The following is a 20,937-nucleotide window of genomic DNA, read 5'->3' on the forward strand; positions in this document are numbered from 1 at the left end:
GGGAGGAGATAAATCCAATTTGTAAAAGAAGATACCCAAAAATGAGTAAATGCTCACATAAGATGAAGAGTTGAAAATGTACAAGGTTTTTTAGTAAAAAACTATGAGCAATATTAAAAATATGAGATATTTTGGGTATCCAAAAATGAGTAAATGCTCACATAAGATGAAGAGTTGAAAATGTACAAGGTTTATTAGTAAAAAACTATGAGCAATATTAAAATGATTCCATTATGACACATATGTAAGGAAGGGGAGTTCTTTAAAGGAGGTGCATATTTCACATAAGATGAAGAGTTGAAAATGTACAAGGTTTATTAGTAAAAAAACTATGAGCAATATTAAAATGATTCCATTATGACACATATGTAAGGAAGGGGTGTTCTTTAAAGGAGGTGCATATTTCACATAAGATGAAGAGTTGAAAATGTACAAGGTTTACTAGTAAAAAAACTATGAGCAATATTAAAATGATTCCATTATGACACATATGTAAGGAAGGGGAGTTCTTTAAAGGAAGTGCATATTTCACATGCTTGAATGAGTTTTAAACTCATAAAAATTGAGATATTTCATCTCTCCTCTCTCCTCATTCAAGTCTAGTTCCAAAAAGTTAGCTTAACCGACCTAAACATGGTCAAATATTGACCAAACTGATTTAGAAAATTCTAGAATCAGTTTGTTTGGTTAGGAGCTCAATTTTTCCTATAAATAGATTCCTCCCCCTTGTTGAAAAATAGATAGTGTTTATGCATCGTTACTCTACTCCACCTAAGCCAAGAACTGTGAATTCATTTAATAATTCACTAGTTTTTGGAGCTTCCCTCTTTCTTCAATCCCAATTAGTGGCTCCATCAACATACTTAACCAATTGATTGGTTGGGGGCCTCTACCGTGAACAAAGAATCAAGCAATTTGTAAGGTAATTAGTGAATATTGATCTTTTCTATAATTTCTCAATGTTTCTCTCTTCTCAACCCCTCTCAAGCTTGAGAAGCTTAATTGGTATGGTTTTTTAAATGCTATTGAAGTTAATTGGTGAATAGTAGTGAAGAGTTACATAATTTAATAAATGCTATTGAAGTTACTTTCCATTTATGTTTAAATTCTAATGGTTTTTATGTAATTTCTCTCTCTCACTCAAGAAATGGTCATACTCATGACCCATTCTCAATCCAAATCAAGCTTTTCATAAAGCTTTTCCTTAACCCAAGATTAAGCTATGCTTGAGGCCAAATTAATGGCTTTTTTCTATGCTTTTAGTTTATGTATATTGATCATTCAATCCATTATGGATTAATGATCTAATTAGAGATCATCTTAATTATTTCCTTAATGATAAGCTTTATCCCTTAGAAAAATTGAGATTTATCAGTCATAGCAGCGGAGCTATGGCCAAATTTTTATAAAAATTATGCATAAAATAATTTCATTCAAAGCATAAAAAGAGGACTTCCTACCATATTCTAGGAATCATCATCCTAGATTAATTGAAAGATATTCATTGTAATCATAGAGAAATTGATTTTTATATTATACATCATTGATTTTCATGCATAGAGCTATGCATAAAAGATTATTATTTTAACATAAAAGTGTTACTTTTATCATAATTAGATTTCATGCATAGAGGTATGCATAAAAGATTATTATTTTAACATAAAAGTGTTACTTTTATTAAATTTTAATTTTCATGCATAGAAGTATGCATAAAGGATAATTTTTTTATATTAAAAGTGTTACTTTTATCATTTTTAATTTTCATGCATAGAAGTATGCATAAAGGAAAATTTTTTATATCAAAAGTGTTACTTTTATCATTTTTAATTTTCATGCATAGAAGTATGCATAAAGGAAAATTTTTTATATCAAAAGTGTTACTTTTATCATTTTTAATTTTCATGCATAGAAGTATGCATAAAGGAAAATTTTTTATATCAAAAGTGTTACTTTTATCATATTGGATTTCATGCATAGAGGTATGCATAAAAGTTGATTATTTTGTTATAAAAGTGTTACTTATATCACAATTGAAATTCATGCATAGAAGTATGCATAAGAGTTGATTATTTTATTATAAAAGTGTTACTTTTATCATATTTGGATTTCATGCATAGAAGTATGCATAAAAGATATTCTTTTTATACTAAAAGTGTGATTTTCATCATAAAGGGATTTTATGCATAACTTAGATGCATAAGAGAAATTCTTTTATTCTAAAAGTGTAATTCCTACCAAATTGAATTTATGCATAGGAAGATGCATAAAAGATTGATTCAAAAGTGTCATTCTCATCTAAATTGAATTCATGCATAGGAAGATGCATGAAAGATTGAATTTTAATTCAAAAGTGACATTTTCATTTAAAATGAATTTATGCATAGGAAGATGCATAAAAGATTGATTTTTACTTCGAAAGTATTAATCTCCTTAAATGGAATTCATGCATAAATAAATGTGTAAAGAAATCTTATATCAAATATAAGAATTCTCTTGTATTCTATAAATAGAAATAAGAGGTGATAGGATGTGATAAGAAGTGTATAAGATGTGATAAGAGGTGATAAGATGCTTATGAAATAAGTTAGGAGGTGATAAGATGAATTAAGATGTATATGGGATGAGGTAAGAAGTGTATGTGATAGGATAAGGGTTGTGATAGGGCGAGAATGGATGTGATGTAAAAGATTAGATGTGAAGGCATATGGGGTTATATGAATGGGAATGTGGAAATGGATGTATGTATGTGGATGTGTGGATGTGGAGATGGGAGTGTGGATGTGTGAATGTAAATGTGGATGTATGCATGAGGATGTATATGCATAGATGTGAATGTGGATGTATAGATGTGAATGGGAATGTGGATGTGGATGTATGTGAATGTGGATGTAGATGTGGATGCATAGATGTGAATGTGGAATGTGGATGTGGATGTATGTATGTATGTGGATGTAGATGTGAATGTATAGATGTGAATGGGAATGTGGATGTGGATGTGGATGTATGTATGTATGTGGATGTAGATGTGGATGTATAGATGTGAATGGGAATGTGGATGTGGATGTGGATGTATGTATGTATGTGGATGTAGATGTGGATGTATAGATGTGAATGGGAATGTGGATGTGGATGTATAGATGTGAATGGGAATATGGATGTGGATGTATGTGAATGTGGATGTAGATGTATGGAAATGTGGATGTGGATGTATGTGAATGTGGATGTAGATGTGGATGTATAGATGTGAATATATGATATGTGATGCAAAGGAATCTGAAGTGAAGAGATGGAAAATGATGTGATTAGATGAGTACATATATAAATGGATGTGGATATGGATATGGATGTGGATGTGGATATGGATGTGAATATATGATATGTGATGTGAAGGAATCTGAAGTGAAGAGATGGAAAATGATGTGATTGGATGAGTACATATATAAATGGAATGTGGAATAAGTAATGTGGATTAATGAGGGATAATGTGAAAAAATGAGAGTTAATATAGAAACTGTATTTGTAAACTGTTGTAAATGCTGTTTGTAAATGGCTGTTTTATGTCAAGAATGCTGGGAAAGAATTTTGACGGTCTTGTGATTAAGGTCGTGGAGCCTAACTGATAAAGTTGCAACTGCTGACGGAGAGTCAATGGAGGACGTCTCGCGTAGCAAGGTCGGCCGAGGTCTTGACCAGCCTCGGTTCGATTAAAATGGTGAGCTTCCGGTACGGTGGATGAGGGACCAAGGAAGCGGCCTATGAGTGAAGCGCTAGGTCACCTGCGAAGGATCCTAGAGGGTGCTGACCATACGGTGCTCAGGCTCTGGGTCGCCTAGGATACCCACGCGTGCGTCGAGGAAGATATTGGAACAAGGAGTAAGAGTTGTTTTTTGAAACCGGGCATGGATCTGGTTGATTGACCTTGCTGGTCTTCAATGGATGAGTTCATGGCTCTTTTTATGGATTTGTTGGTTGATCTTGCTGATCTTCAACGAGAGTCCATCTTGATTTTTATAAGTGATTATATTGCCGAGTATTATGGGCTAGGAACTATTGAAAAGGCCCCTGTGTGGACAGGTGGTGAGCGTTCTAGTTGCCAATGATGCCATAGATACTCTGATGAAGGAATGATGGGAAATTATGAATCAACCGGATAAATTGGAAGATTGTGATCAGTGGTACTATGGTTTCATTAAAGGATTGTTTTAAAGTTAGTCGATGCTAAGAAAAAGGCAATTTCATATTGGGTGTGTAAGTGGTGTGGCTAGTTTTATGTTTGCATGAACTTTCGGCTAGGGGGCCTTGGAACTCTTTTCCTTGGTACCCGAGACAAAACCTAACCAAATTCCAAATTGGATCCCATCACTACAGTGGTTGGGCGGTTGGCTAACCCATGGGATCGGATGGGGTTAGGCTGGACTGATGGATCCATAAATCGAGACTCAACTTTTGTTATTACGATAGATAAAGTAAATCCCGAACAGTAATTGTTCTATGGATAGGAATCAACGGCTGTGCCTCTTGAATGGGGAAAAAAGCGTTGATCCCAGTGATCCAAGTGCAAGTTTCTTCCTTGATCCGACCAAATATCTTATAGATGCAATTGGATCAGTTTGATCAGAAATGATCTTGACTACGTTAGAGTAAAAAGTTATCCTGGTGGAATCGCCCGTGCTTTCCGGTAAAGGAAGTTTTTCCGGGTTCGGTTCTGGAACAACCGACGGATTAGTCTCTTATCCGGATATCCGTAGGTGAGGCCCTGAGTGTGGGACCCCTGTCCCGCGCGAGAAGTGCTACTTCCGCTGCTAGTACCCCGAATCCGTTGCTCGGTGGGAACAGGGACCTCACAGAACCTTTTTGTAACTTTGGCTTTCTCCACTGATAGCTGTGTAAAATCGGTAAGGTGACAAAAAACATTGTCTCCGATATGAAAACAATGAGCTTCAATTGACATTTTAAATTGTTTGTACTCCTCTTCAAGAATGTCCTTAAGCTTCAACAAAACATCTGAAAGAGAAAACCTTGGATTGAATATCTCCACTAAATCTACGTATATCTTCATATCATGACCATCTTGCAAAATAGCATTCAAGAGTCTTTCACTTGGGCTTTCTTCAACAAGTTCATGTCGACCCGCAACACTTTTACTCATTGAGATATTTGAAAAAAATGCTGGAATAATTCTGATGAGCCCGAATGAAGCGAAAATGAATGGTCCAAAAGTTTTGGAATTCCTCTATCGCTTGGTGTGGGCTTTGGCAATTCCTCTATCGCTTGGTGAGGGCTTTGGTCCCAAAAAAAATATAGAGTTTTGCAAAATAGGGCTAAGAAGACACTATAGTGCATAGCTTGACTAGACAAAAATAAGTGGTCCAAAAGCGGGGAAAAAAATTGAAAGAGAGTTTTTAAGAATATTTGTAGCGTGGTAAAAACACCTTAAATAGTGACCGTTTATGCCACGTGGCAAAAATGATTACATGACACGTGTATCCAACGGTCCTTTGTACGACAGATTCGAGGTATAAAAAGTTAATTTTGTTGAAAATATTTCTATTTTTCACCGACACGGTATCAAGCGAGATCAGTCCACCTTATTTCCTGAAAACTACTTTTACATTTCTTACCCATATCAAGCGATTGCACCTTTCCACTACATTTGGATTCCTTCAATCGCTTCATTCCGTCTTTATCTTGATTGCCCGAATCAAGCGATTAAGCTTATCCGACATTTTTGGATTTGCCTCATCGCTTCGTTCGGGCCTCCTTTTTCACTTGGCTGAGCGATTGCTTATTTCTTGAACAGTTGGAAGCCTTCATTTGTAATTTCTCGAATCACGTGATTATCCCTTTCCAACACCTTTGGATCCGCTCTATGGCTTCGTTCGGGCCACTTTATTTTTTTATCTTATTACACAAATCACCTCCATCAGGTCTCTTTTTTTTAACTTCAATGGTGAGGACAAAATAGACTGCAAGGAAAGTCTACCCACCTTTGGAGACTGAAAAAGCTGAGGACAAACCAGGACCTTCCAAACAAGAAAAGCCTCTTCCAAAGCCTCATGCAAGGGCGACAGCAAGAAAGAGATTAAACTATCAGGTGAAGTCCTTAAGAGAGATTAGAGCAGCACAGAAATCTACTAGTCTTCTCATCCCTCGACTGCCATTTACTCGGGTTGTCAGGGACATATCAGAAAGGTTAGTTGGCAAAATGAGAAACACAAATCTTGATAAAGTCCGATGGGAGTCACAGGCCCTTATGTGTCTTCAAGAGGCTGCTGAAGATTTTTTAATCGACTTTATGAATGATGGATACATTGCTGCTGCATTTGCTCATAGGATCACTCTTATGAGCAAAGATTTTGTGCTTGTGTCCAGACTTAGATATAAGTTTGACAAAGCTTTGGAGCCCATTCCAAGTCAAGATATGAGAGCTTTTGAAATTCTTAATATCCCTCCAGCAAGACAACCCAAACAGTTAGTTGTTATTGAAGATATTTCTCATACTTATGGTACAAGAAAAGCTCAGGATATTAAAGAAGAAGTTGAGAAAGAGAGAGAGCAGGAGAAGATTACAAAGGATGCCATTCTTTCTCAGCAAGCTGAAATTATCCATGCGTCCAATTCAGAGCTTTATCAGAATGTGACAGGTCAAATGATAGTAGATGTGTCCATGCATGGAGAGGATGAGGTTTATTGTGACATTGCCCCTAAAGACACAAGTATGCTTGTGAATCACAATATTGAGATATCTGACACAGTCCTCTTCATCTGTCTGAGGTTTGTGTGGATTTGCTTTTGCTTTCTTGATGAATTTCTCAGATTCCATATTTTGTTGACATGTTTTGTTTATGTCTCCAGCAGATGTGTTATGAGGGATCTTCATGAATCAATGGGGCTGTGCAAGTGACCATTCTTGATCCCCTTGTTACACAGTGCCTTTTCAATAGGCAAGGGGATCTTGCAAGTTTTCTCAAAAACTTTGATATGCTTACCTGCAATTACATTGTATATCCTTATGTTGAAGTGTAAGACTCACACTCAATTATCTTTTGCCTATAATAGACATTACAATATTCACAACTAATTGCAGTATTCATCTTATCACAGAGGCCATTGGAGTCTTATTATCTTCAATCTATTGGATAGAGATGTGATCTTTATGAATTCTTTAGCATCCATTCATGGGAGAAGTAAAATGTAAGAATCAACTTTTCCATGGTTTATGTTCTAGAACAATATTTTGTATGTTTTCAATTATTTGGTTGACCCTCAATATTTTATGCTTGCAATGCTGCCAAACTTATCTTGAGTTTTCTAGGTTCTACCTATGTAGACTACAAACTTGAAGATTTTAAGTACTACAATCAGGAAGTTCCTTTGCAGAAAGACTCAACATCTTGTGGATGGATGGTGCTTGCTAATGCTTGGAGATATCTTGAGTCAAGATTTAGAATGACAACACTTACTGTAAGTTCATGAATGAAAACCATTGATTGATTTAGTGAATACATTTAGTGACCTTTTTTCTTATTTTCTTATTTTCTTTTGTCTAAGTTGCATGAATATCCAGATTCTTGGGTAAGTTGGGTAAGGGAGAAGGCAGTGTCCATGGTTTTGAGCAGATCCATCAATCCATATGATCCTGATTCCCCCTTTCCACCTAATAAAGGAGCCAAGGATACAACTTCAAAGAAAAGGAAAAGGGAGGAGAAGGAAAGCAATGTCAAGGATGGCTCATCCAAAAAATAAAAGACCTCTGCCAAAGAGAAGAAGAAAAGAAAGAAGAGCCCTACTAAGAGCAGATCTTCCAAGGGGAAAAAGAGCCATTCTAAAGAGAAGACCCATTCTAAAGGAAAGATCCCTCAGGCTACAGAGAAGAGACCTACCCCTCCTGCTAAAGAGAAGAGCCCTAGCCCTCTTGCTAAAGAGAAGACCCCTAGCCCTCCTGCCAAAGAGATGAGCTCTTCACCAGCTCAAGGGAAGACTCCTATCAAAGAGAAGATCCCTAGTCCTCCTGCCAAAGAGAAGAGCTCTTCTCCAGCTCAAGAGAAGACACCTATCAAAGAGAAGACCCCTGTCAAAGAGAAGAGTGCTACTAAAGGTCTTCTGTTTCACTCACCAGTGAAATTTAAAATTCAGAAGCGTCATTTATCCAACAAAGATAGTAAGAGGGCAAATGTTGGCTCTCCATTAAATTTCTTTTTCATGTTCCCCAAGAAGACTGCCAAGTCTCCAAGGCCAACCTCCAAAGAACCTTCTCCAAAACTAGACCCCACTGCCAAATCTCCCTCGCCAACACCTAAAGATCTCAGAGAAGAGCCCAACTTACCACCATTTGAGGAATTCACTCTAAAGTCTTCCTCTCCAACACCTCAAGAGCTGAAAACTCCAGAACTTGAACCTCAATCAGCAAAATTTGATCGAAGCAAACAGAAGAGAGAAAGATTCTCTAAAGATGCAAGGTCATCTCATGCCAAAAGGAAAGTTGATTTTGTTGAGTGATTCCACAAATTGGCTTTTGTTTTGTTCATTTTATCCATATGAACACCCTTTTTGGGACAATATTCTGTACTTAAATTTAGTATCAATAATTTGATATTCAACTGTTAAACCTTGTTCTGTGTTGCGAACAATATGTTGACCATTTTTGTGAAGAAGTCAAGACGAAATTTAGCAGAATATATTGATTACATTATTGGAGAAATCCTTTTCAGCTATACAAACTTGCCCTTGCAAGTGGCTCAAATACAACTTTTTTTGGGGGGAGATATGTGATGCATGAGGTTACACTCTCCATCCTTGTACTGACAACAATATCATCTACTTTGAATCTATATTCAGGTGATATTTCGTCCAGAAACTCAAGCGACTCCCTTACATGTTGTAGTCGCCAGTTTGATGTTACTATGAGTTTCCTGGGATCTATGAATGGATGGACTATGATGTTAAATTCAAACTCTGGACAATTCTCTTCAGAATCCAAAGGGACCCAACTACCAAGCTTGCTTTTCCATCTCCTATAGTCATAGCCCAAAACTAGGGATTGGCGACATAGTTGGTATGAGATAGACAAAGAATTTGGGCTTACTCTACAACTGATATTGTCCCCCATATGAAAAGTTTCCTTGGTACTCCATTCTTCTCCAAGTACAGTGTCCAGATCAGTCAGAGATAGTCTTCTATTAAGCCACATCGTTCTTGTCCTCTCCAATTCCATTGTATTGAAACATGCCACAAAGACATGTATAGGCAAGAACCATTGAATTTTTATCCTTCTTGAAATCCTTCCAGGAGACATAGCTTTAAGAATATCATCTTTGATTTTGGATTTGAAGCTTGTTATGGTATTTGGATCAGGAACTTCCCATTCCAGTGACATTAATGTGGGAATAGGTATGTCATATAATTATCCATGAACACCTTCTCTTGATGGAACCCTGTATTCTGCAAAATACACAAATAAATCCACTGATTTGTAAAATGAAGGTGGTTTGTCTGCATACATGACATCTGCAATCCCCTTGTTAATTGCTTTGAATGTGCCACTTAAGCTCTCAACAGGCTGCCACTCCACAGCTGCTGACAGAAAGATAACTGAAATTAAACAAACAACAAATATATCAGAAGGAGAAATATTGTGTTGTATCAAATAGATAAAGTTTTGTTGAATTACAGTAAGAATGGAGAATTGGATGTTCATACAAGTTCAACACCATGTCTTTGGCCATGTAGACATGTTGAACTTTTGCAAGCCAGCCATTGTCGGTCACTTTGAAGGCAAGAACACGACCTTTCCAATGGGATTTCACTTCATTTCGCTTGGTTCTTTTCACCCTCTGGGCACCTTTGCAAGAGGGAAGCATTGTTACCCAATCATTCACACGAAAAGACATGGGTTTCCAAACACCATCTTCTCTGGTGTTATGAAAATCACAAGAAGTTATATTATGAGAAGGACGACGTGAGGACGCCATAGAAGCTCACAGATGAGAGAAAAATAATGAGTCTTTTGAAAGTGCAAAGAAAGGAGAATAAACCATATGCCAAAATGGAGGGAAGGTGGAAAAGGGAATGAGCCATACCAAAATGGAGGGAAGGTGGAAAGTAGACGTTTGAAAAAATTTGGTGATTTGTCATTAATAGCGTTGTTTTCAGAGCCTGAAAAGAGGATTTCGTATCTTCCTGCTTGATTTTTTGAAATATAAAATGGAACAAGATGTCACTATTTTGGACCCAAACTTTAATGTTAGCCATCGTAAACGTCTAAATTAAGCCGTTTTAGCCGTTCGCCCACTAAAATAGAACCGTTAAGAAGACATTTAGAGGAGACAAGAATGCCATACTTTTGTATACGTGTCAATTCACAATTGGACAATTTCTTAATCCTTAGATTAACAAACGGCCCTTTTCTAGCCGTTTTTGGCCCTAATGCATAGTGATACATTCCATGATCTTGATGGGCATTTGACTAGTCATGACCATTCGGTTGGTAATCACATCCCTAGTTACACATGGGATTGACACTTCACATGTCGTTGAGCACATCATAGACCATGAGGAGCATATATCCAAGGTTCTAATATTAGATGTGTTGGGCTACTCCCCTAGAGTTGTTACATGTGGAGAGATTTTCGATACGACCACTAATCCTAGTTTTCATAGCATTCCTAGTAGCATTCGTGTGGATCGAGTTGCTCTGATTGAGCAGTCAGGGATATTGCATGAGAGTAGTGATGAGTTTGTGGAGGTGAGACATCGTAGGAGTATGCATATCAATCTTATTTTTAGCATATGCTATGACATTGACCTCGAGAGCTTTACATTTGATCTAGGTATTTTCTTAGATCTAGTGTTATTGGAGATTGATCTATTATGGGATTTAGGTCATATAGGGACACGAGTGATAGAGTTTATCTATACATTTGGGGATGACCGTAGTGACCTTAGAGAATCCATTAATAATGAGTTAACTGATACCACTTATCTTTCTTACGTAGACACTTTGTCAGTACGTAGTGATGATGATCTTTATGATGATCCAGCTTTCATCTTATAGGGACACACACATATAGAGTGTCTTGCACATGGAGATACTGTGTATGGGTTAGATCATACTCATACATATGTTAATATGTTGGATCATGCCTTCGACTTTTCAAGTGGTGCTACATGTGAGAGCCAACCTTGAGATATGTTCTTTTGGCTCCTACGGATGTCGACCATGAGCCTATGTTTTTTGTAGCCAGGACATTTTCCTTTGGATGCATGCTTTGCCATTTGAGGAGCATAGTTTTTCAATATGTGGCTTGACATTCAAATGCATCTATGACATATTCTAGTCTTGGCCTACACGACGATTCTTTTGTGTGCTAGGACGACATTCCGGACACGAGTTTTGAGCTTCTTTGGCGGTGGATACCTTTCGTGTTAGATTCACACTGTGGTCGTGAGAGGATGGGTTTACAAGTTTTCCTTTTAACCCTAGAGCTACTATCTCTGTGGAGTCGAGATTTCCTTTTGACCCAGGAGCTATTACCATTTCAGCATTGAACAGTTCGAGATGTATACCCTACATATCCTTTTGACCCTCGAGGATACTTGACTAGCTTCTTCATTGGACAGTGGTTGCTTATCGTGTTCACTTCCACTAGATTATCATGGGACCATTGCCTTGGATTTTGCATGCCTCAAATTTCCTTTTTATCTATGTGGTTGCATAGATAACCTCATCATCTATGGGAGCCCTTTATCCTTTTCATTTTACCCAGGGGTCATATGATTCATGTATGGGTCTTTTGCTACATCAGCATTCAGTCATCATGGATGTGATTTTTGGCTTTTGTACATAACCACTTGTATATGAATTTGCTTTGGGTACGACCACCCTTTGATTTCAAGGACAAAATAATTATAGGAGGGGATGGTATTTAATGAAGTAGGGTTGGTTGCACGTGCACATAAAGAATGGGGCCTAGGCACTTGGGCTTAGGGACATTTACATGTGTACTTTTGGGGGCCTTGGGCTATATTAGGCATAGGTCTTATAGACATTGTACCCTTTTGATGATATTCACTCTATAGACATTCATGTCTTCTTGGTGATCATGCCCAAGCTTTCATGGCCTTCTTGGCTATTGCCCTAGGATGGTGACCCAGACCCATGTTGTCACTCCATGCTTTGAGTGGCCAGCCCTATTCTCTTACAAAACCTTTTTATAAGGGTTATATATATATATATTTTTGGGTGTAATTAGTAATGCGCAGTAAGAATAACAAAATTTATTGTTATTGACTATATGAATCACGTGGGATACATTCAAGGCTAATGTAAGAACTACTACCAATTTTTTGTATGAGAATAATATTTATCGGTTCAAGCATGCATTTGAGCCAGTTAGTAAGTGAACCTCTCATTTTCTAAAAAGGTGGTAAGGTTATTAGTCGTGGATTTCCTAATGGTTCATTACAATTCCTCATGCTATTATTGACAACCTAATGGTTTAGTAGAAAGTAATACTAAAAATATTATCACAAAAATAGTGGACGCTAGTATTGAGAGAATAATCTCAAAACCACACCATGGGATTACTAAGAGACTTACAAGGTTTCTATAATTAATACTCTTTTTCATTTAGCTTTTAGGTTAGAGTATATCATTCCACTTTGACAATATGTTGTACCTAGTCTTAAAATTACAATTTTAAAGTGGTTGCTAGACATACTAGTAAGCCCCTTCAAAATTTAGATGAATCAAATGGAATAATTCTTTAAAAAACAAAACTCAACTAATGGCTGTATAATAATCTTCCTGAATAAAGGCACTAATAAACATAACGTGGTCGTAGTATATGTTGTACACAATGGGAAACACAAGTTCAAATTTAACGGATTACGGTCCTTTATAGTGTTTCAAAGTGCTATATCACAAGGATTGGTGAGAATTTTGACCTTGGATGGAAATTTCAACCGAAGTAAGTTGAAATTTCAACCGAAGTAAGTTGAAATTTCAACCGAAGTAAGTTGAAGTGCTATTAGAGCTCTTTAATTCAATATATGATATTACAAATGGAAGAAAACTTCTACTAAAGTGATTTGAAGTGGATTGAATTTTCAACCAAAGTAAGTTGCCCTTAGAGCTCTTTATCTCATTATATGATATTATAAATACTTAGGTCCTCTCCCAATGGGTCCCTAAAAAGAATCTCATCAAAACTTTCATTAGCACCACATGAAAGTGTAGGTAAATTGACACTCATGTAATCAACATATTTGCTTTCATCTAATAAGTTAAGCCAAAAAAGCATTAAGAAAAGAATCTATGATAAGGTAATAACGAGTACATTAATAAAGAACTTCTTATTAAGCCCACTAGAATTTTTTTAAAACTTAAGAAAAAGGAGTTCTTATTTAGCACTCCATGATGTTTTTAAAAACTTAAGAAAAAGTTGCAATATAGAGTTTTTTAAACTTAAGAAAAAGGAGTTCTTATTTAGCACTCCATGATGTTTTTAAAAACTTAAGAAAAAGTTGCAATATAGAGTTTTTGTAATCAAATATCAACATCGTGTCAAAGAGAAAAAAACTTTAAATTTCCATTTATTTTAAAAAAGAATACACTTTATATAACCTTTTAAGAATAGAGAAAATATTTAAATTTAGAAACATTGACCTGAAGATTTCGTTAACTTTGGCTCCCATCATAAGCATGCTCATTTATGAGAGGCTCGTTTATCTAGTCCTTAAACTTTATACCTCTTATATGTTGAAATTTCATAATGAAAGAAAAAACAAAAAATGTATAGATGTAGAAAAATGAAATAAAATTTCAAGAGTCTTTGATCATGAAAGATCTAGTGATGACAAACAACAACCCATGCTAGATCTTGAACCTCTTGGCCAAGCGAGAGCTATCTTGTTCTTTGTCTCATTCTAATTCTCATTCTCAATTGTACTCTTGTAAAATCTCCCCTCCGCATACGTTCAATGAACAAAATGATAATAATGTTAATAAATGCCCAAAAAATCCCATAATCTTTCTTTTATCATAGTCCTAGTCTCTTTTTATGGCATGTAAGAAAATTCCCAATTCGGTTACAACACCTTGCGAGCTAACTTTGAAAACTTTCCTTTTTCAGGAACCTTCCTTGAATACAACCACCAAAACAACAAACTATACATGCCAAATATACTAAAACGTGATCACTTCGAATAGAGAAAGCAATTGTTCTTAGAAATTAAAACAAGTTCTTTTTTTCTTAAACCATAATTGTGTAGTCCAAAAAAAAGCTCTTTTTAGAAGGTTGTAAACTAGATGAATCCTACAAAAACACTTTGCTATCTCTGTAAATCATACAACGATAAAATACAAATCAATTTATATTACCATAGAACTCTCCTCCACAAATCCCATGATAACTTTTATATCTGATGTCCAAATGAGTCCTTATTCTTAATCAACCTTCAACTTTGAACCATTATTTATATGCTTCAAAATTTAAGCCACAAATATATAAACATCCCATTGATTTTTCAAGCATAAACTCCATTTTTGTCCTCCCAACATCATCTGGTTCGATTCAAGATCTTTTCCATAAGCACATCTCTATATATTTCATGTCTCTTCCATCTTGTTAAACTACTAATGTGTCATGGATAAGTTAATAATAATTTTATAACTCCAATATGATCCAATATGATCCATATTCACATCTCTTGGTAGCTCCAATATATCCCCTCATAAGCACTAAGAAAATGATCGATATTCATGTCTCTTGTTAACTCCAATATCATCCATATTCATATTTCTTGGAATAAGCCCCCACAAGAACTTAGAAAATGATGAAAGTACTGATCTTAAGTTTTGACCATAACACAATTCTAGGGTTAACAAGAGCTACCGCCATTATCTTACATCAAGGAGTCACGATAGATACACCAAAGGGTCATACATTCAAGATATGAAGCAATAGTATCCAAAGCTACAACTTGAATGGGCGCCCGTAATGGAATTTTTCCATTGTTTTTCCTCTAATCTACACCGTACCCATTGCCCATTTTCTTGATTAATGGTTTTCCATGAAAAATATATGGATTTGATAGTGATTTGTGTGTGATTTGGTGTAGAATAGCTCTCTTTTTTGTTTTTGAAAAGAATGCCTTTTGCTTAATTTTAGCTTAATTGTTGTTTTTGTTGTTGTTATTGTGGTTTTTCATGTTCTTAGTGCTTACGCATAGTGTGTATTAGGCTTAGTTTGCATCCATTATATTAAACAATGTAATAGAATGTAATTTTTAGTGAAGGTTAGCTCTCTTAGTGTTAAACATAGAACTAAGATCATTAATTTTAGCTTAATGGTATATTTAGTGTTGAAATTGTTTGGTTTTTATCATTAAGGGTGATTAATCTTGTTCCAAAAGGGAAAAAATTTAGAAAATGTGTTAATTATGGTCTAAATTGATCATATGAGTAGTTTATATTGGTATTTTTGAGTGTTTAGAGAGTATCTAGATGCATCAAAATACCTAATTACATTAATTTTTTCATTAATTAGAGAAATTTGACTCTCTTTGCTTAATTTTGCCTTAAAAGAGGAGACCATAATTAAGAGTCCAATTAATCCCATATTTTAGATTAATTTACACATTTGTTGATGCACAAAGATTCGCATTTCTTTGCTCATCTATCCAATGATGTGCTCAATTGTGTGAATTAATTAGGGATTAGTGGTTAATTAGAATCCTTTATTAGTGTAAAAGAGGGAAAGATTAGTGAAAGCATTAATCTTAGATTATTTATTAATGACTTTCTTACATAACTCATTAAGGATATTGAGCATTTAATGATAAGTAGATGCTCATGAGTTGTCAAATTATCCATTTTGGGGGTCATTTAAGAAGAGTGTAAGGGGTCATAAAAAGGTTGACTTTTTTGATTCCCACTTACCTTTTTGAAAAAATACGCATATCTTTCTCATTTTAAATTTATAAAATATCCCTCCCAAAAAGGGAAATTCGTATTTCCTACTAGACTCCAAAAAAAAAATCGAATTTAATTTTTTCGTGAAGTCCAGAGTTCATGCATGAACCATTTTCTGCAACTTCATGGTACCAAATAAGCTGTGGTGACGTGGGCGGTGTCGCTGGGCAAGTGCGAGACTTCTGGCTGTGAGAGTAGCTTCAAATCCCAGCAAGGAAACAAAAACATATAACTCATCAAGGGGCGTAAGACATCTCCATTTTGGATGACATGTACATGTGTCAATTCACTTGAAACATTCCCAATTACAGCTTGATGATTGCACACAAGTCACGAACCAAGAGCTTGATTAACTCAAATCACAGATCACCTGTCCCTTTATCCAAGTGCCTCATACATAACACATGTAGGCATAGCACAATCTTCAAAAGATTTCCGTATACATGTGACCATTCACATCACATGTTTCACATAATGTCAACATCACCATTTCAAGATGACACTTGATCTCATGAAAACCTTCTTTCAGAGACTCCAACAACTCACAAGGCAAAAAAATGGCATATGGCATATATTCATCATCACATGATTTCCAAAACCCAAGAAAACAAATAACATTATGACATTAAGACCTGCGCAACAAGCGTTTCTCTACAGCAGCCCACAAACTCGTGTTCTCTCTGTCGCCAGCCTTTCTCGCTTGTCGAAAGCCCAAGCCGGCTTCCACCATTCGCCTGCCCTTTGTCAGCTGCACCCCACCTTCACAGACTCCCTTTGCCTTCGAAGCCACTGCAGTGCCTCCTCTGCTGGTTCCGCTTCCTTCTGGATCATGCTCACAATAAGACTCATTAGATCGCCATCACATAATACGTGGAGCCGTTGAATTATCAATCCAAGCTTTCCTCATAATCTGAATCTTGTGAGTATGAGTATTAGAAACTTAAACACACAACACCATCGCCTTTAGTTTGCAGCTGCGAACAGCTTCACAATATCCACTATCTTGAGTATAGAAAGATTGCCTATTGCTTCGGTCTTTAGCTATAGCTACTTTACACGTTCACCACCTTCTTATAGTAGCATCACGGTGAAGTTTTAACAGCATCACAGTCTCTAACAAGCTTGAGTAAGATATTCAAATTGAACAGCATGAATCAGCTTCATGCCCCTCGTATCCTCCCCACCATGAGCCACTCAGTTCTTCTACTAAACAATCCAGCAGCATATTTCCCCTTAACGACCAAAGGCTCTGTAAACTTCACCCTTCGTATCCTTATATAGTGATCTAGATTCGATCCCCTCAGAGGCGACTATGTCCTTCCGCCCCGCAGGTCAGACAGTCCATGTCGAATCCCTAGCCCGGCTCTGCCCACACCAGCTGCGCCTCAGAGCCCCGCCGAATTCCCTTTACTTTGCCTGCACACTCTCCCGCGCCTCTGCCCTCTGCGCTTGTAGACGACCTCCTTTCCCTCTGCTCCTCTCGTACCCCCCCAGGCGGTTCCCAGAATCACTAGCCCCCGTGTATATCTGCCCCTGCACACAGCTTGTCAGCGTCCGTTTCTACGAGCGGCTACCTCTCTGCTCCAATATTCACTAGCCTTCTTGATGATGCGCTGGCCAAAATATAAAGCCTCCACGTCTCCCCTCAAGCTGGCCACCTTTATATCATTACTATTTTTATTTTACTTAAAGCCACCAATTATATTTCCTCTTTCTCACCAAAGCAAAGGCAACATTGGCCCATAATCTGTTAACTGCTCCCATGTCTCCATACCTTATAATGCAACCTTCCAATGTCCACTCATACTTGGATGCGTACACAATTCCAACAACCGAGCAGCTGATATTCATCTCCAGCCAACCATATTCCGGATAAGCCTGTACATGCTCACAGCAAAACCGTTCACCCTGTACATCTGCCAAGGCATCCGCGGGCAAAACTCTCCACACTTCACGCATTCCATATGTACACAGGCACGAGGACTTCTGCTAGCCCTCGGAATATCATGTACACTATGGCACTTAATCCCATGCGTTTGGATTTGTATTCAATGGCCTCACATGCATGGTTTCACACCATAGACGTGCCGTGGCATGACATGCACCCCCTCTAAACTTGCACATCCTCCGGTATGTGCCACACAGGTCCTGGAATTCAGTGTCCATGCATTATTTGCACACCAACATTGGTATATGTACAAGCATCCAACTAGGCGTCTTAAACCCTGTCAAACCTGACCCAGTTGGTATCACCCTAGTAAACATGAAACAGTAGAAGAATATACATAGTGCCACTCACAAGGGATTATCCTTTGTTGAAACATAGCATGACATCTTAACCTACCCCCCTAGCCTGCAAGATATTTATATCTTAGCAATCACATCTGAATGGTTTTGCTTTCCCACCTGGATCAAATACCAACCGCTTTTGGCATATGTGCCATATCCTTTGCTCATATGAAGCCCTATCCTCACTTAGATTCCTTGCATATGCATAATTACCCTCATCATTCAAAGTGGGATGCTCTTCAAAATAATTTCCTTCAAAATTTTCCTCAGGCCATGTTTGAAGCCTTTGCACCACATATTGTATGGCCACAGCATGGAACACACACTTGGTAACATCCCATCCAAATCTACCGTGCCCGGATAGCTCACCCACTGACAAACATTCATTCTTCTCATCCAAAGACGAAAAAGCATGGTCTTCATTGGCTTCCTCTATGCTATTATATACCTCTTCTTTAGGCCATTGCAAAGTATGCAAAGCATCCACACCATCAACACATACAAAGTCCAACAAGGCATCATCGAGAATAGCCTCCAGCTCTGGATCAATCTCATCACAATCATTTGGCTTACATAACACCTGCACATCCTCACTTGCAACCGATAGTTGACTATCATCAAGCATAGAAGAGCCCAAAGCTGATGGGGATCTATTATATATCATGAAATCATCCAATGCATCATCTAGGATAGCATCCAATTCAGGATCAATCGCATTGAAGCCATTATCATCTTACAATCCCACATGTTGATTATCATGAACATTCATACCCCCATAGCTATATACATTGGTTTATGAGAATCCTCGAGTTTAGAAAGCTTACATGAGAGTTCACCCACTGTATCCTTTCTAGGTTGCAGCAAAGCATTCCTTTTAGCACTGTGAATGTCTTGCTGTTCACTAACGGCTACTTGCAGTTCCAATTAGCATAGACAGCCTCAATGATCTCTGCATTAGTCTTGAATAGCAATTGATTATCCTCCATATGACCTAATTCCACGACTGCTTCTAAATTGGCCCGGATTGTTGCTGGAACACTATCACAGCTCACATTATACCTCATTTCATCACCCTTTTGCTTTTTCTTTTCCCAAGTAAGTTGCTCCCGCTTTAGGTTCATGGAACTCGCATAAATAAGTGTATCTGCAAAATCACTCCATCGTTTGGAGTGATACTCTGCTAGTTCCAGCACTTCATCTTTTAAATCAGGACTTATAAGGTGTGCAAAAGATGCAATCATCATGTTTTCTGAAACCCCTTGATTCTTCATCTCTGTCTCGTAACACCTTAGATAGTTTTCTAGATCAAAACCATCAAATATATTGACCCTGTCATATACCAATTGCACCGCAATTTCCACCGCTTCCTGAATTCACTTTTCTTCTTCAATCTTCCTGAACTGCTCTTCAAGTTCTTTCATCTCTGCATATAAATGCTCCATTTTGCTAGCCATCTCTACGTACTCTCACCCCAGTGGTCTCACGCCGGGTTCACCAAATAAGCTGTGGTGATGTGGGCGGTGTCGCTAGGCAAGTGCGAGACTTCTGGTTGTGAGAGTAGCTTCAAATCCCAGCAAGGAAACAAAAACATATAACTCATCAAGGGGCGTAAGACATCTCCATTTTGGATGACATGTACATGTGTCAATTCACTTGAAACATTCCCAATTACAACTTGATGATTGCACACAAGTCACGAACCAAGAGCTTGATTAACTCAAATCACAGATCACCTGTCCCTTTATCCAAGTGCCTCATACATAACACATGTAGGCATAGCACAATCTTCAAAAGATTTCCGTATACATGTGACCATTCACATCACATGTTTCACATAATGTCAACATCACCATTTCAAGATGACACTTGATCTCATGAAAACGTGCTTTCATATTCCAACAACTCACAAGGCAAAAAAATGGCATATGGCATATATTCATCATCACATGATTTCCAAAATCCAAGAAAACAAATAACATTATGACATTAAGACCTCTGCAAGCGTTTCTCTGCACAGCAGCCCACAAACTCGTGTTCTCTCTGTCGCCAGCCTTTCTCGCTTGTCGAAAGCCCAAGCCGGCTTCCACCAATCGCCTGCCCTTTGTCAGCTGCACCCCACCTTCACAGACTCCCTCTGCCTTCGAAGCCACTGCAGCGCCTCCTCTGCTGGTTCCGCTTCCTTCTGGATCATGCTCACAATAAGACTCATTAGATCGCCATCACATAATACGTGGAGCCGTTGAATTATCAACCCAATATCCTTATTTAGTGATCTGGATTCGATCCCCTCAGAGGTGACTATGTCCTTCCACAGGTCAGACAGTCCATGTCGAATCCCTAGCCCGGCTCTGCCCACACCAGCTGCGCCTCAGAGCCCCGCCGAATTCCCTTTACTTTGCCTGCACACTCTCCCGCGCCTCTGCCCTCTGCGCTTGTAGACGACCTCCTTTCCCTCTGCTCCTCTCGTACCCCCCCCAGGCGGTTCCCAGAATCACTAGCCCCCGTGTATATCTACCCCTGCACACAGCTTGTCAGCGTCCGTTTCTACGAGCGGCTACCTCTCTTCTCCAATATTCGCCAGCCTTCTCGATGATGCGGTGGCCAACATATAAAGCCTCCACGTCTCCCCTCAAGCTGGCCACCTTTATATCATTATTTTTTTTATTTTACTTAAA

Source organism: Cibotium barometz, chromosome 31 (assembly GCF_041138505.1).
Source record: "Cibotium barometz isolate CiBa-2024 chromosome 31, ASM4113850v1, whole genome shotgun sequence".
Taxonomy (NCBI): Eukaryota; Viridiplantae; Streptophyta; class Polypodiopsida; order Cyatheales; family Cibotiaceae; genus Cibotium; species Cibotium barometz.